General features: G+C 38.6%; 1 long non-coding RNA gene across 2 annotated transcripts; it reads left to right on the top strand.

The window, feature by feature from the left end:
• The first annotated feature begins 227 nt into the window (after positions 1 to 227).
• Positions 228 to 11,389, top strand: LOC110369398. 2 transcript variants are annotated; one of them, XR_002429012.2, is made up of 5 exons: positions 228 to 333; positions 858 to 1,014; positions 1,094 to 1,162; positions 10,605 to 10,735; positions 11,112 to 11,387. It is a non-coding gene; the product is annotated as an uncharacterized LOC110369398 (long non-coding RNA). The 2 variants fall into 2 exon arrangements; XR_004931126.1 differs by having other exon boundaries at positions 257 to 417; positions 11,112 to 11,389.
• Positions 11,390 to 14,984: the final 3,595 nt, after the last annotated feature.

Below are 14,984 nucleotides of genomic sequence, written 5' to 3' on the forward strand. Positions count from 1 at the left end.
AGATTTTATTATTTTTGGATCATGTCTTCTTCAGTGATTTCTTCTTTAATATTATCTTATTTTTAACTTGTGATTTTGTTGGATTCTGTAGTTATTGTTCATTCTCCCAGTGCTTCCTCCCATTCTGCTCTTTCGCTCCCAAAGGACCTTCATTGCTTTCACCTGTCTACCGTAATTATCCTCTAATTCCACCTGGATCTCCTGCTTTCTCTCTCATTTCTCTCTCCTTCTCCTGCAGCACTTCAGTAGTTTAGTTTCATGTTTTTGTCTCTGGTTCCTCCTGTATGTTCCGGCCGGTTTGTCCTATCTGCTCGATGTGCGGTTCTCCAGCTGGTAGGCCTACTTACCACTAAAACACCGCCATGTTCATCTGCTTCTGTGTTTGGGACCATGCCTTACCCAACCATGACACAAAGTGTATAAATACTTTTGAAAGTCACTGCACGCAAGATCAAAATTAAAAAAAGATTTACTTTTAAAATTCTCTTTGTCTAAAAATCCTCAAAGATGCTCAATTAGTAAAAAAGAAAAAGATGAAGGACTCGTGTTCTTTCACCAGAAAGCATTCGGTTTGTATTTATTTTATTATGAAATCCTAAAACTGGGACCTAATTTGGAAAATACATTTGCTCATTTTGACTTTAATTCCAGCAGCATCTTTTTAACATCTCTGGACAGCGGCATGCTTACCAGCTCGTTGCGTCAGCCCTGCTGTTAACAACACTTTGTGTTTGGGAACTGAGAAGAACTACAGCTACAGTTTTCAAAGCAGCATGTTTTCCCACATGTACTTTATGAGGGATTTTGGCTGCTCAATAGATCTGACCCCTTTTTAAATGCATTTTATTCCTCCTAAGTGGGTGACAGCTCAGGACTGGTGGGAGAACAGTTTGGCAGATTCCCTTTGGCTTCTCTAACAAGACGAAAAGCCTTTGTTGAACTTTGTCCTTCATGCTAAATGGCCTTATGGACCAGACGACATCACAGAAACTACGGTATATTTGAAAATATCAGGTACATATTTTCTCACCCAAGCACTGTTGCTACCATCATGTTGTTGGTTCGAATACCAGCCATGTGTCTTTGTGCACAGAAAGAAATAAGACTAGAGAGGATTTGGGAGGATTTTTTCACCCATTCCCCCCGAGGAGCAGAAGAGCAGGTAAGACGGTTTTGTACGCAGTTATTCTAATAGGGACTCAGGTGTTTCTTACCTAAATTATCGGATAAATCTGCAACTATACCTGTAAGCGTGCTACATATTCTGCAAGAAACAAGGAATTAGTTCTTGTTCTCGGTTTGGCAAGAACAAGTAGAACATTTTGACTCTGTCTTTTTATACTTCACGCGAAGTTCAGCTGCCGAACTCCTAGAAATTGTGCTTTATTCAGGCAGCATTATAGATGTGCAAATCTCTGTATTTTTCAAATCTCAGCTAATTTACTATATTTACTAGTTTTCTGTTACCTGTGCTAGCTATACTAAATGCTAATATAAGAGGTTGTTTAACCTCCTGCAAGGTTTTTGAGTGTTGAAGGCCAGTTACGTCACAGTGATGTGCTGAAGGCTGTCCAAATTCGTAGGCTCCTTCGATCCTTCCCCAGATAGAAGGGTGGTGCGGTGTATCCTTTGCTGTTAATTCTATCCCATGATTCAGTTTGAGGAGGATTGTTTAACCACAAACAGCAATGGTGGGGAGGAGAGGAAAGCTGTGAATAAAGTTGGATGTATTATGGTTTCTGTGACATGAAATTTACTTTCAAAAACTGTTTAGACGAGAAGTTAGTTGTGGAAACCTGAAATATTTGATCGGTGTGTTGACATATTGCTTAATTTTAAAAGTGCTTGGGCACGTTTGGACATCCCTGATCCTGTGTTAAAGTTTGGTTACTTTATTATTTTTCTCTACAAATAAAGTGTTATAGGCTTTGCTCAGAAATTAGGATTAGGGTCTAAGTAGTTAAACATATTACTAATAATCAAATTCCAAAATACTTCAAAAATGACATGTGATTCCTCTTACTGGGTGGTATATTTTTATATGTACGAACACATAAAGTACTTGATGAATGAGAGTAAAATAAACTAACAAAACAAGAAGATGTTAAACAAAACATCAGGATATGTGAAGGGGAAAATTAAAGCCATGCAGGTATTTAGTGGAGACGGTGATGTCAGACTGTGTGGCTTCACAGCTGTGCTGTCTGAGGTAAGGGTGGAGACAGCCGGTGAAGGCTAGACCGTCCAAAATCCCAGCCAGTCTCTTCTGGTCTTTGTCTTTTCGCGGTCTACATGGGCCGGGTCCTACGATGGGTGCAGCCTCTGAATTTGGACACCCAGTGTCCCTGATCACATTAATGAAATAGTTTTTCCATAATGCCTGAAGAAGATATGATTGAAACCGCATTTCCTGTGCTGCAGGAGCACCACCCACACGGCTCTCTGACCCAATGGCCGCGCTTAACCCTCCACTGTTCACCAAAATGGTCACAGAAAGATATTTTATCTGGACAGGGGGGATTAATTCAGGACAGACCAATTAAAATTGTGTTTGTTTCATTGCATTTTGCTTTGTTTGCTGTGCTTAGCCGCATGAGCGCTAACAGCCTACAGAGCAAGCACTTGCACAGAAATTTTAATATCAGATTGAATAAATAAATGAATACCAGGCAAAATCAGACTTAAACAGAGGCATGTTTGCTTTTTAATAACCAAACAATAAGCTATTTAAAATCAACAACAAATATTCTAACTTAAAACTTATTAAAACTCTGCTATAAAACTCTGCTAATACATGAACCGCTCAACTTTTTTAGGTATTGATTTTGTTCTGTTTTGCTGCTTGGCTTTATTTTGCTATGTATTGGGTTTTAAATTTATTTAGATTGTGTGAATAGCTTTGTCATTTTATTTGTGGTTTTCTCTCATTTTATTAGTCCCTGATGTTCAGCAGCTTTTTGTTTCAGCTGTGGCTGGTGTCACAACTCGTTATTAATAAAGCTGATTATGAAATCTAAATAAAGCATCTGGTACTCTCTATAAGATACAACTATATAAAAAGAGGTGAGACTCTCCACGCAGGTGAAAAGAGCAGAATTATTCGCAGAAGCATCATCTTTGGTGCAGTGTTAATGTTTACAACTGGTCTATTATTATGCTATTAAAATGAGATAGCTATTTATAATTGTTTGTATTGTATATTATAGAGCATATTTAGCTATTTATATACGCTATATCATTTTGTAATGTAATACTTGGCATTCTCCTGCAAAATGTTTATGCTTGTTTCTTCCCTTCAGATTTTCACCTTAAAAATAATCAAGATTTTAAGGAAAACAGAACTAGTGAACTGGTCTATTTTTCTAAAAAGCTAAAAATAAACTGTCCCTGAATATTCTGTCTGAAGTCACAGACACACAGCTCATTCATTGATGTATGAGGAAAATGGCTTAGTTCTTTATTAATACCATATTGTATATTTAATCTATCAAATGTGATAAACTCAGTTCCTTCATGTAAATGTTCCAGGTATTCAGTACCTTTTATTCTTCCAGTATGGAAATTTTATAATATAATTTTTATAGGGTGTCAGGATTATTCCAGATGGGATAAGTGATGACTTCGTCATTTTAAGAAACTCCCACCATGCTGTCAGAGAAGAGCTGATGTTAATAATTTTAAAGCATGTATGCCGTTTTATATTTGAGCTAATAAATGGCAAATCAGAAATCTTGATATTATCACATATTTTCTGTTCTGTCTAGTCAGGGCTCATCTAAGGGATTATGTTTAATCCATTTTGAGATGTTTTGTAGCCTATTTGCTAAGTAGTAGTGATGGAAGTTAGGCAGCTCTAGTCCCCCCCTATCGTTTGTCTTCTTTAGCATCTTTAAGCTGAGGGGGTGGGGGGGGGTGGGGGGTTATCTTTCCAAAGAAATGTAGAAATAGAGGAATTCAGAGATTTAAACCAGTCGAATGATGGTTTACTGGGAATCATTTAGAATAAGTAATTAATTCTGGGTAAAACTATCATTTTAATTGAAGCAACCCTTCCTATAAATTCAATTGGTAGAAATTTCCATCTGGCAAAATCATCTATCTTCTTTAAAAGAGGGATGTGTTTAAGTTTAGCTAAACCTGCCAATTTAGATGGCACATTAATACCCAAACATTTAATACTCCTGACTGTCTAACCCTGGTGGCAGATTTTTAAGAGGTCTGGCGCTGTGGCTTTACAGATTATTTTAATATCAACATTAATTAATAAGAATATGGGACAATAGCTGGTAGGAAACACATAATCTTTGCTTGGCTTAAGCAGGAAACTAATGGTGGCAGATTCCATATTTCCTGGGAATCTGACATTTTCCTGAGTTTGTTGCAACATTCTGTGAAACATTGGTGTCAGAATATTACAGGATTTTTCATAAAACTCTGCTGGAATTCTGCCTATATTGTATTGTAGTTCTTTAAGATAAATCATAATTCACTAAAACTACTCTCTACATATAGGACATCAATTGTGGGAAAATTCTGTTGGGCAGACAAAATCAAACTGTTGATGGGAATTTTACCAACATCCAGAAGTAGGACATTCAATTAAACTTGTATCTTTGAATGGGTAGATGATAAAATATTTTGATGATGAAATGAGGAACAATTTCAAGAAATGCAAATATTCCTCCATACTCTGTCTTAGTCTTCTTCTCATAATGTCTTTGTTGGATTTCGATGGATTGTTTGAAACACTTTGGGGATGAAGGTGACAAGAGAGGGGGAAGTTTTCATGGGCCACATTCTGATAACCAGAAAACACAAAGTTTACAATTTAATTGGTTTTGGTCATTCCTGCACCCCTACAGGTTGTAGTTATGAAAAAAAAAAAAAAAAAAAAAAAGTGAAACTTCATTTACACTATAACCAGCTAATCCAGCTTTGAGTAGAAAGATTTCGGTGGAGCTGGTGAGAACGTCTTTCAGTCCAGCACCGACGTCCCTTTCTGTCTCCAGCCTCCTCACTCTGCTGCCTTAAGACGGATGAATGTAAGTGGAAGGGTTGTGGCTTATTAGACAGAGGAAAATCACCCTCTTTCCTCCCACTCTCTGTTTGATCTGCAGCCCCTCCGTCTCTCACACTCTTACATCACTTTTCCCAGATGTTTGCAAAGTGCATCACATGTCAGAACAATTTATTTGAGGAAAGAAAAAAGAGAAGGAAAAGCACAACAAATAAGCTAAATATTTCAGTGCACCCAGCTTTTGATGTTACAGTCTACAACTTTTTTTTTATTTTTTATTTTTTTTACCTCCAGCTACATCCGTGATCTGTTTATTTGCAGTAAGGGAATCATATATATATATATATATATATATATCACTGTGTTGAATATACAGTAGCTTTGGAAATAATTCAAAACCTTTGACAGTACTGTGAAGAAGTATTCTCTTTAACTTCACTGTACGTTATTGGGATGAGAAGTAATGGACCTTTACAATGCAAAGAGCAGTTTTTGCCCAAAGTCAAGTTACATTAAACACGTACAGAGCCTCAAATGTTATCTGACCTTTAGGGAAAAAAAAGACTTCTTATGTTTTTGGATACAAATCTACAAGGCATGCAGGGAGGGTGTTGTTATTTCTAAAGAACCACCATTTTTTTTTTCCCTTTTTGGACTTTAAAATATGCATAAGGCAAAACATTATCAGTTACCACCTGCCATGCAAGGTCTGTTTACTCTGAATGAGGATAGTAGCAGAAGACGATTGGGTTTTAAACATCCATCTGCCAGAACCACGCTTAAACAGATGACTCGTTTTTCGTTGCTGGTGTAAAACAGTGGAGCTTACTGGAACATGACCTTAAAGACTGTTCCAGCATTTCACTATTTAAATTTAAATATAAGAAAGAAAATTATGAAAATGTATGAAATGGAATGTAAAAGTATCTAAAAATGTATTATTATGTTTGTCTAACCCATGCTCAGGGCATAATGTGCTGTTTTTGTTTATTATGAACTGAGAATGGAGGAGGCTTCATTCCATGTGTTCTACAACCTACTCCTGTTCTTACATGGTATGGCATGTTTTTTTTATACAACTGAGACCTTGTTTGGTGTAATGATCATTTAAATGCATTACCATCAAAAGAACAAAATGAATGACTGAATGAAGGAAAAGCATTTGTGAAAATCCTAAATAATAACAAAAACAAAGATTTAAAAAAATATTTCTGGGACTTTTAGTTTCATTCTGAGGTGAAACTTCAAGGCAATAAATTCATGCAAAAAGGGCAAAACTCTTAAAACCGGCATTTGTTATTTTATTTGTATTTAAAAACAAATCTTCTTTCTATAATTTCATCTTCTTTCTTTGCCAACGTCACTAAGAGTCATCGGGAAGCGAGTTGCAGACCTCAGAACAGACTCTGAATTTGTTGTCAGTTGTTTGTGAGAAAAGCTCCAGGTCAGATTGATGGATGCTAGTTTTCATGTCTTGCCACATATTTTTAGATTAATCTAGGTCTGGACTTTGATTGGATAATTGTAAAACATGCATTTGCTTTTATCTAAGCCATTCAATTATAGCCTTTACTGGTTCTAAAGGTTGTTGCCCTGCTTAAAGCTGAACCTCTACAGCCGTTTCAACTTTTTCTGCAGCCTGTAGCAGATTTTCTAACATCCAGAAGCTCTATGCTCCTACCGCCAGGTTTCATCATAGGGATGATGTGTCAAAAGATGAGCTGGGGCTGATTTACACTTCTGCCACAGCCTCTGACTGTGATTAGCCAGACAGAGGACCTGAAACTTCAGGCATAAACAGGAAGTGTTGTTGGTTCTGTTCAGTGATTCATTTAAAGTGGGCATATCATGAAAAATCCACTTCTTCAGTCCTTGAATACATTTTGTTGTGTACTTGGAGTCTCTCAAAGTGAAGTAAAGTTAGTAGTCTGTCCAGGTGTTGTGTAGATATCTTAATTCTGTTTGGGTCACATGCTTCAAGACGTTCAGTTTTCTCTTTTCTTTATTATGTTTTTTGAATAAGTGCATCACAGTATTTGCTGCAGAGCTGCTGAACAAGGTCATGGTCTTCTGGCTTACTTATATCGCAAAGCCACCATTTTTATTTCTAGCTGTGATTTTGTAGTCCAAGCTGATGAATGCAAAGCTACAAGTGGATAACTCCAAAATATTTAGTTGTTGGGTGTATTAAGACTATCTTATCTTATTAACCTGCATAATCAGTGTTAGGAGTAACGTTAGTAACAGCGTTTTTTTTTCTTTCTTTTTTTTATTAATGGTGCAATCTAACAAATTACTTTTCACACTTAAGGAACACCGTTACGACTTACAATGTAACATGGCATATTACTACAACTCCATCCATTAGAGCACCTTTTATTAAGAGCAAACTCTCCTCTGTGGGTGGTGGTGGGGGGGCATACATGCCACAGGTTGGCTGAGGAGGCTTAAGGTGGGCCGGTCTTCACCATGCATCACACAGATGGAGCAGACCGACAGCGATAGACCCACAAAACGATGCAGGAGAGCCTTGATAATTCGGACAGCAGAGGAATCTCAAGGTTTAGCCATTATTTTATTTTACGTTCACTCAAGTTCTATTTTAGCGGCTTGCCGTGCCGACTCAACGACAAACTAAAGCAGAGCGCATCATTCAGGCTGGAAGTCAGCTGATGAAAAGCAAAGTGGTTGAGGTTAAAAGTAAAAGTCTACATGTTTGGCAATGGGCCGTTACCTGCAGCTCCAGCACCGCTCCACCTGCAGATCTCACTTCATACCTGACTCTATAGACGACAAATTGAATTTTATGCAAAGCCTACAAGTACACTACTATCACGCGATGATGCAATCCCCAGAATGCTCCCCAGGCGCAGCACATTGGCAAACCACCGCTCCCTGAAGGGTGGGTTTAAAGCAGAGGACAAGTTTCATTGGCATGTATGTTGCAATGACAAATATAATAATAATAATTATCATTGTTATTCCATGGGTAATGAAGCAGGAGGCGGTAGGCACAAGGAGCATCAGTGATGGCAGAGGAGTGAATCCAACAGAGGAAACAAATGGACCAGGTGAAGAAGCGGCTGAGAGGTGCAGCCAGGCTCAGGAAAGACAGAGATGTGAAGAAGATGGGACAGCTTTGGGAGGGCTCGTGTTTTACTCAGCTAACTGGTTGCATTAGCAGTGACAGGGATGAAAGAGACCCGAGTCTGGGCTCTTTCCAAGCTCATTAAACACAGAGCCAGCCTGAAGGCCTTCCCCACCAACTTTCCTGTTGTGACACACTAGAGGGGGCATTTGTCACGCACAATGCCGGTCCAGCCGGTGACCAAGGGCGCCCCGGCCACGCAGACACAACAGGCTGAGCGGAGTTAAGGAGACGAGTTGATTTTGATGTTGAATGTCACTGTAACCGGCCTCCCTCTGGCTTTCTGTCTGCGTGGGTGTGCGCCCGTATTTTAGATACGACTGTGAGCAAGACCGACTGCGAGCTTTCCTCTTTGAAGACGGCAAGAGCCCAAGACATTCCCATCAATTAGCAGAGCGCTTGTGATGCGGAGTCTTTACACAGAGCCAAATATAAGCGTGTTGACGAGGCTCCCGATGTTCTCCTTCCTGAGGCTTAAATCATTGCTTAATTAGGTAATGAATCTTGACTGGAAACGCTGACAATAGAAACACAGCCACACTCGTAGCTGCGGCGTCTGACATGAGAACCCGGGATGTTTTTCCTACTCAGATTTAACGCCGTGCCGTCAGAGAGTCTCTTTAGGCCTTTGACCCTGATTGATACAATAAGCAATAAAAGGTTGAAACGGTCGCCGTCTTTCTTTGACTAATTAGACCTCAGACATAAAACTCACCAGTAGATCTCTATCACACATACGCGTCACATTCCAACATGACATCTGTAAGTATACTTCAAATATGCAACTCTTGTCAATAACTTTTTATATTTTTTGTTAATTATTATTTTTTTTTTTTAACAAAGTACTACTGGAGGAAAATAAAGACTAACTCCTCCAACATCAAGAGACTGATGATACATTTCTACTTCTGTCACATTGAAAATCTTTTTGACAATTTTAAATGTGTAAAAGCTTTCTGCACCTACCAGTACCCCTGGTAGTAAAGCATTAAAACAAATTAATATTTTGCTTTAAATATTCATTGAGGGAGAAAAATTGAGGATAATAAAAAACAAACAGAAGTGGCACTAATGACTGCTATGAAATAAATGCAACTGAAACAAGTGTTTAAATTAAATTGATCAGACTGTCTCCAAACCTTTAGTAATCAATCCCTTCCTGTTTCTCTAGGGTATAAATTTGAGGTTAAAAAGGGAAAGACAGAAGAACATGTCATTAAAGTAAAAGTGGGGATGTGTTGATCTTAATAAGTCTAAACCAAACTTTCACCATGATCCAAGTTTATCTCACCATCATTCAGAGTGAGGAGGCTGGAAGGGGGAGGGGGAAAATATCCCTAATTCTTTTGAAAAAACTGCATCAAGGATGGGCACCAAGTCATTATACAAAAATTAGGCAAAGAAAAGTAAGAAAAATTTACTTATAAAGCAGCATTCTTACACAGGCTCATGTAAGGTGCTTTACAGAAACAGAGGGGAATAGATAAGACACGTTTAATACATGAAAATGGTAAAAGGCTGATTGGACTGAAGCATCAGCTGATGCTTCAGTCTGATGGATGCAGGGATGGGAATATGTGTTACTTACTGAAATGTTTTGCTTAGTAAGTGAACCGATCTTTGTGCACTGATCTTTACTCAATAATCAAATGTAAGAGTCAGAAAGATGTCCACTTCTTTGTAGCCATGTTTCCATCAACTGATTATTTAATCACATTTTGGAGTATTATATTGGAAAATGTTGATGGAAAGGGCAAAATTCTAAAGAATTTCCTCTATTTCGCATAAAAAAGTTTTTACACTCGCTTGCGGTGGTTTGTGGATTTTTGTGAAACATGTTAATGTGCAAAATGGAGGATAGAAACACATTTGCAGAATAAGTTCTGACATAGCGAAGATTTAGCTCATATGACTGATCAGGTGTTTCCAGTGTCTTCCTGGACATTCCCATCACACATAGGATTGCATTTCTTTCTCTACGTCTCCGGACTGCATCTGACATCGCCAATACTAGCTGACATGATTACAATTTGCCAGAAAGCAACACATTCCTGAAAACCTCTCTCCTTTTTTTTCTTAGACGTGTGGTCTAAGCTAGTCTGCAAACTCTCCTCCGTGTTTATTACAGCCATGCGTAACGTTAAGTTCTGACAAAATTACGCTCTACATAGTCTGGTTTATACTCTCCAAACCAGTACATATAAATGCTTATTTCACATTTTATTTTTTGCAACATTTTAAAAATTCACATGACAGTTAGATGGAAACATGGCTGCTGATGTTCTCCTGCTGTTGATGTCTTATACATCCCTTTTCTGTACATTTAAAATGTCTTTCATTCCTACCTTCCTGACAAATGTCACAATATATTTTCTATCAGTGTCCGCTTCTTTTATTCCTTTTATACTTTTTAGTTTATACATTTACTTCTTTCATCAGCAGAGAGCCTATAAGGCTACATGACTCTGGAACATCTGGATGGATCGTCAACAGTCCTTGTCTCTGAGTGCTCCAACCTTATGAAACGTTATATGAGAAGACTAAGTGCCACTGGAAAAATGTTTTCAATGGTAAATGTCTCAATATTGCTTTTTTCACCCCGCTGAGTAAATGTAGTAAAATTAATGGCTGGATTTTTCTGGATTCTCCAGTATCTGATCATACTGCTGTAATAAAACATTGATTTATTTGGAGACTTTTTATGCATATTTATCTGAGGAGCCAATAAGTGAGGAAAGTGCAAAAGATTGTGGAATAGAGCTTAGCATGCCATTATTCCAGCTTTTCATAGTACTTTTACTTTTTTATTGTGCTTTTTCAAAATCATTTTAAGAAGCAAAACATATTGTTACGGTTATATTTAAAGTAATTTCACTATTGTTGCTTTTGTGGGCCGTATAAAGCTTCGTGTTTGTGTATCTCCACTCTCCCTCTAATGCTTTTCAGTTACTGTATGCTGCTGTTTTCACCAAACACAGACAGATATGATCAAAACCAAGTGAGGACGAAAGCAGCTGAAGGCAGTTCTGAGGTTTCCAGAGGTGAAGGTGATCTGGGACTTTTTGGAAGTTGATAAATATCTGCTGTAAAATCCTGCAGCATGTTGTTGTCGCTTGTTCCACCAGTGATTAGTTATGGGATGTGGACACCTGCCCTCTTCCAAGGAACTGACCATGTTTACGTCATAGAATAAAGATCTTGATTTTTTTTTCTTCTTTTTTCATAAGTTTGTCTTGAAATTAAAATGATTATATTAATTTAACAGATCAGTCTATGATTTTTTAATTAGATTATATGGCACAGGGTGCAAAAAAAATATAGTTTTTTATGTCAAATGTAGAAACAAACATTTTAAACAAGTTTTTAGTTGAATTCCAAAAGGTACGCTATTACAGAAATAAAGGGTATTAAAATCTCTTATTTTCAGGTAAGAACTTTGAAATCTTTTCAGAGTGACTCAGTCCGTATCTCATCTGGGTTAAACCACCGGACTCCAGTCAATCCCCCATTCAGAGCTGTAGAGATTAGCAGTTCTCCGTTTGTGGAGCAAAGTGCTTCTCTATGGAGGTTGCCTGGTTAGTAGCCTAAAAACTGACTCAGATTCATGCCTCATACTTAGCCAGAAACTTTTCATGTGTATTCTTGTCTTACTTTCAGCCCGTTTAATTGTATTTCATGTTTTTTAGAAGGTAAGGTTGAGAGCGCTTTGTTACATCAGCTGTGTTTTCAGTGAGGTTTGTTTTGTGGACTAAACATCCTGATGGAGCATTTAGATTCAATCAGTATTTCTTTTCTTATTTTGACATAAAAAATGCAAAACATCCTTTTTTGGCTTGGGGTCATGTTCTGGTGGAACAAGTGCAACGATACTGACTTTGGCTTTAAGGATGTAACTTGGAACAACAATTATAAATGTGCAATCATTTGTGCAATATATGATTTTATTAATATATTTTAGGTGTTAGCGTGTAGTGTATGTCATGTTTTAAAAGTTTTTAGTGTTGTGCTGTTTTTACTTACCTTCATTATGCTCTTCATGTTGCAATTTTTGCACTTGGGATTGTTTTTGGAGATAATAAAAGAAAAATGAGGTTGAGGACCTCAAAGCTGCCTGGCTTCCATAATTTTTTTTCCGGTACACCATTGTTATTCCTACCTCTTGTTGCCTGCCTGTCCTCAGCTACAAAAAAAAGGTTAAAGTCGGAAAAGCTCAACAACAAAACCTAAATAATTAAGTTGAAGTCCTAAACTTGACAATTTACTTGGGCCTAGTCCACACGTAGCCGGATATCTGGGAAAATTAATAACTTTTAATGTCTTATAAAAAAGTTCTTAATTTTCCCAGAATACACCCATTAACTTTTTACTTTTCTCCCACATAGAACGCACTCATAGATCCCCGAGAAACTAAAAGTGTGCAAAGAGACGTTAGCATGTGAGAGACGGAGTCTGAACAAGAGGCTCTGGAACCAGCAGCCTGCTTGTAAACAGGTAACAGACGATGAACTGGGCTGCTGGTTTATACATAATGACAATGCTTTGGAGGATGAATAAATGCCTCTTCATTTGTGAGCTAATATGCAGCCATGTTGTTTGGACAACCAAAGTGAGAAAGGCAGCAAACTGTAATTTCTAACCGAGATACAAAGTAAACTCCTTCTGTTTCACTTCAAACATGAGAGCACCCAAAGACAAACGACATATCTAAAAATGTTTAAAAAAAAAACAAAGAAAGAAGAAAAAAATAAAAAACAAACATATTCTATTATGTTTTACAATTTTCACAGTTACTTCAGTGAGGAGCTTATTCTGTCTAGCTTTAAAGTCTCATCCTAAAATGTTCAGTGATGGTTATCTAACACTGTTTGGTATAAAAGTGAAATGTTTCAGCTCTTCATGCAGCTGCCGCAGGTTTGAGTCCAACCGTGGGTCGGGTCTCAATGCTGCACGCGCTGCAATACGGGGCTGTTGCTGCAAGAACCCGTCACAGCCGAGGGGTTGACCACAAGCATGGAAGCTGGGACTGAGGCTGTCCTAATGCAGATAAAAGTCAGGACCGGTTCTGATCTTGTCAGGATGTGAACTGGAGTGCAGACCTAACCTGGAGCTAAGATTGAGAGTCCTTCACTAGTGCTTAGAGGTTTTTCTTCATCATCTGTAGAGCAGCAGGGTTTATATAACAATGACTTCTTCAAGAAACAATCCATAAAGAGCCAAATGTGTCAGTTCTGTCTTTTAAATGTGAAAACAAAAGGTTCTGCTTCCTGTTGTGGCACAGAAGGTAGAAATTACGCTAGTTCCTGTTACGAGTTGAGTTCTCCCTGCTACTGTTGCCACATGTATCCTTAGTATGTTGGACTACAGCAGATGGTTATTGGTTTGCACCACTGGGACTGCAGCAGGTTTGTGTTTGAGTAACGGTTTGTGTGTTTCCCTGCTGTGATAGGCATGGCTTTGTGTGAAGGGGTGTCCATGAGGGATGATCTTTTGGCTTCGCGAATATCTGGTCACAGAGTCATACATCACTTCCCAGCAGGGCGGAGGAAAAGGCCCTGTGGGTGCAGAGCAGGAAACACGCTAATAAAATAGTCTTTCACATTCTTTCCGTTGCTACAATGTTGTAAATTTATCCAAATTAAACCAAATCAAATCAGCGGGCTAGGGGGTATAAGCCTTTCTCCGCCATTTGTCGTTATTAGGGAATGTAAACTGAACAAACTCAGTGAATTGCTGGTAATTGTGAGGAGTCAGACTCTACAAAGAGTGTGGTCTTTTGTGTTTCACAGTGTCATGGCTGAAAGATGGTGCCAACTGTGACATGCCATGGTTAAAGTCAAGATGTGCTGTCATGTTGAATGTCTAGTATTCAGCCATAGACTCTATTGAATACCAGGGTCATTAAAACAACTGTATCCATATAAACTATACTGAAATATTGATGTTTTTTTGACACAAGTGATTTAGGAAACTCACTTGTGTCAAAATCAATATAAACTGACGCATCCACATTTGCCCAACTTGTTGCATTTCCAACCGCGGCGCTCCAATCATAGAGACGCTCTCTTCCTTCTCTCCCTGAAGCCACTTACCTGAACAATAATCTGCTGCTGAAAGTTTAAACTCTGCTAACATGTTAAGTACAGTGAGAAAAAAACACATGTTGCCACTGGCAAACAGGCTTGACTGTTCATCAGACTTCATCATGGTAAATGGACTGAACTTATATAGCGCTTTTCCAGTCATGTTGACCACCCAAAGCGCTGTACACTATAGCCACATTCACCCAGTCGCTCTCACTAACGCACACACATTTATACACCGAGACGCAGCTCGGTAGGCAACTTGGGGTTAAGTGCCTTGCCCAGGGGCACATCGACATGTGGCAGGGGGAAGCTGGAATCGAACCCACAACCCTCAGATTGCCAGACGACTACTCAACCCACCAAGCCACAGTCGCCCCGCGAATCAGACTTTCATCAGACTTTCCCTCAGTTTTTCTGAAAACGTTGTGACACGTATCCAGGAGTCTTTGTCAATTCTGGCGGCTCGCACTGTGTGTGAGCCAAGAAAATGAGCGACCATAAAGAGAGAGAGAGAACACAGGGAGAGGCAGATGACCAGGTAACACACCTGAACATTTACAATGTCTGTGTACACATTTTTACTTACCCAACAACTGTACCTGATCCAGAACGCTGCTGCCCACGTCCTCACTAAGACTAAGAACGTAGAGAACATGGACCCGGTTCTGAAGTCCTCACTAAGACTGAGAACATAGAGAACATGGACCCGGTTCTGAAGTCCTCACTAACACTAAAA

Source organism: Fundulus heteroclitus, chromosome 5 (genome assembly GCF_011125445.2).
Source record: "Fundulus heteroclitus isolate FHET01 chromosome 5, MU-UCD_Fhet_4.1, whole genome shotgun sequence".
Lineage (NCBI taxonomy): Eukaryota > Metazoa > Chordata > Actinopteri > Cyprinodontiformes > Fundulidae > Fundulus > Fundulus heteroclitus.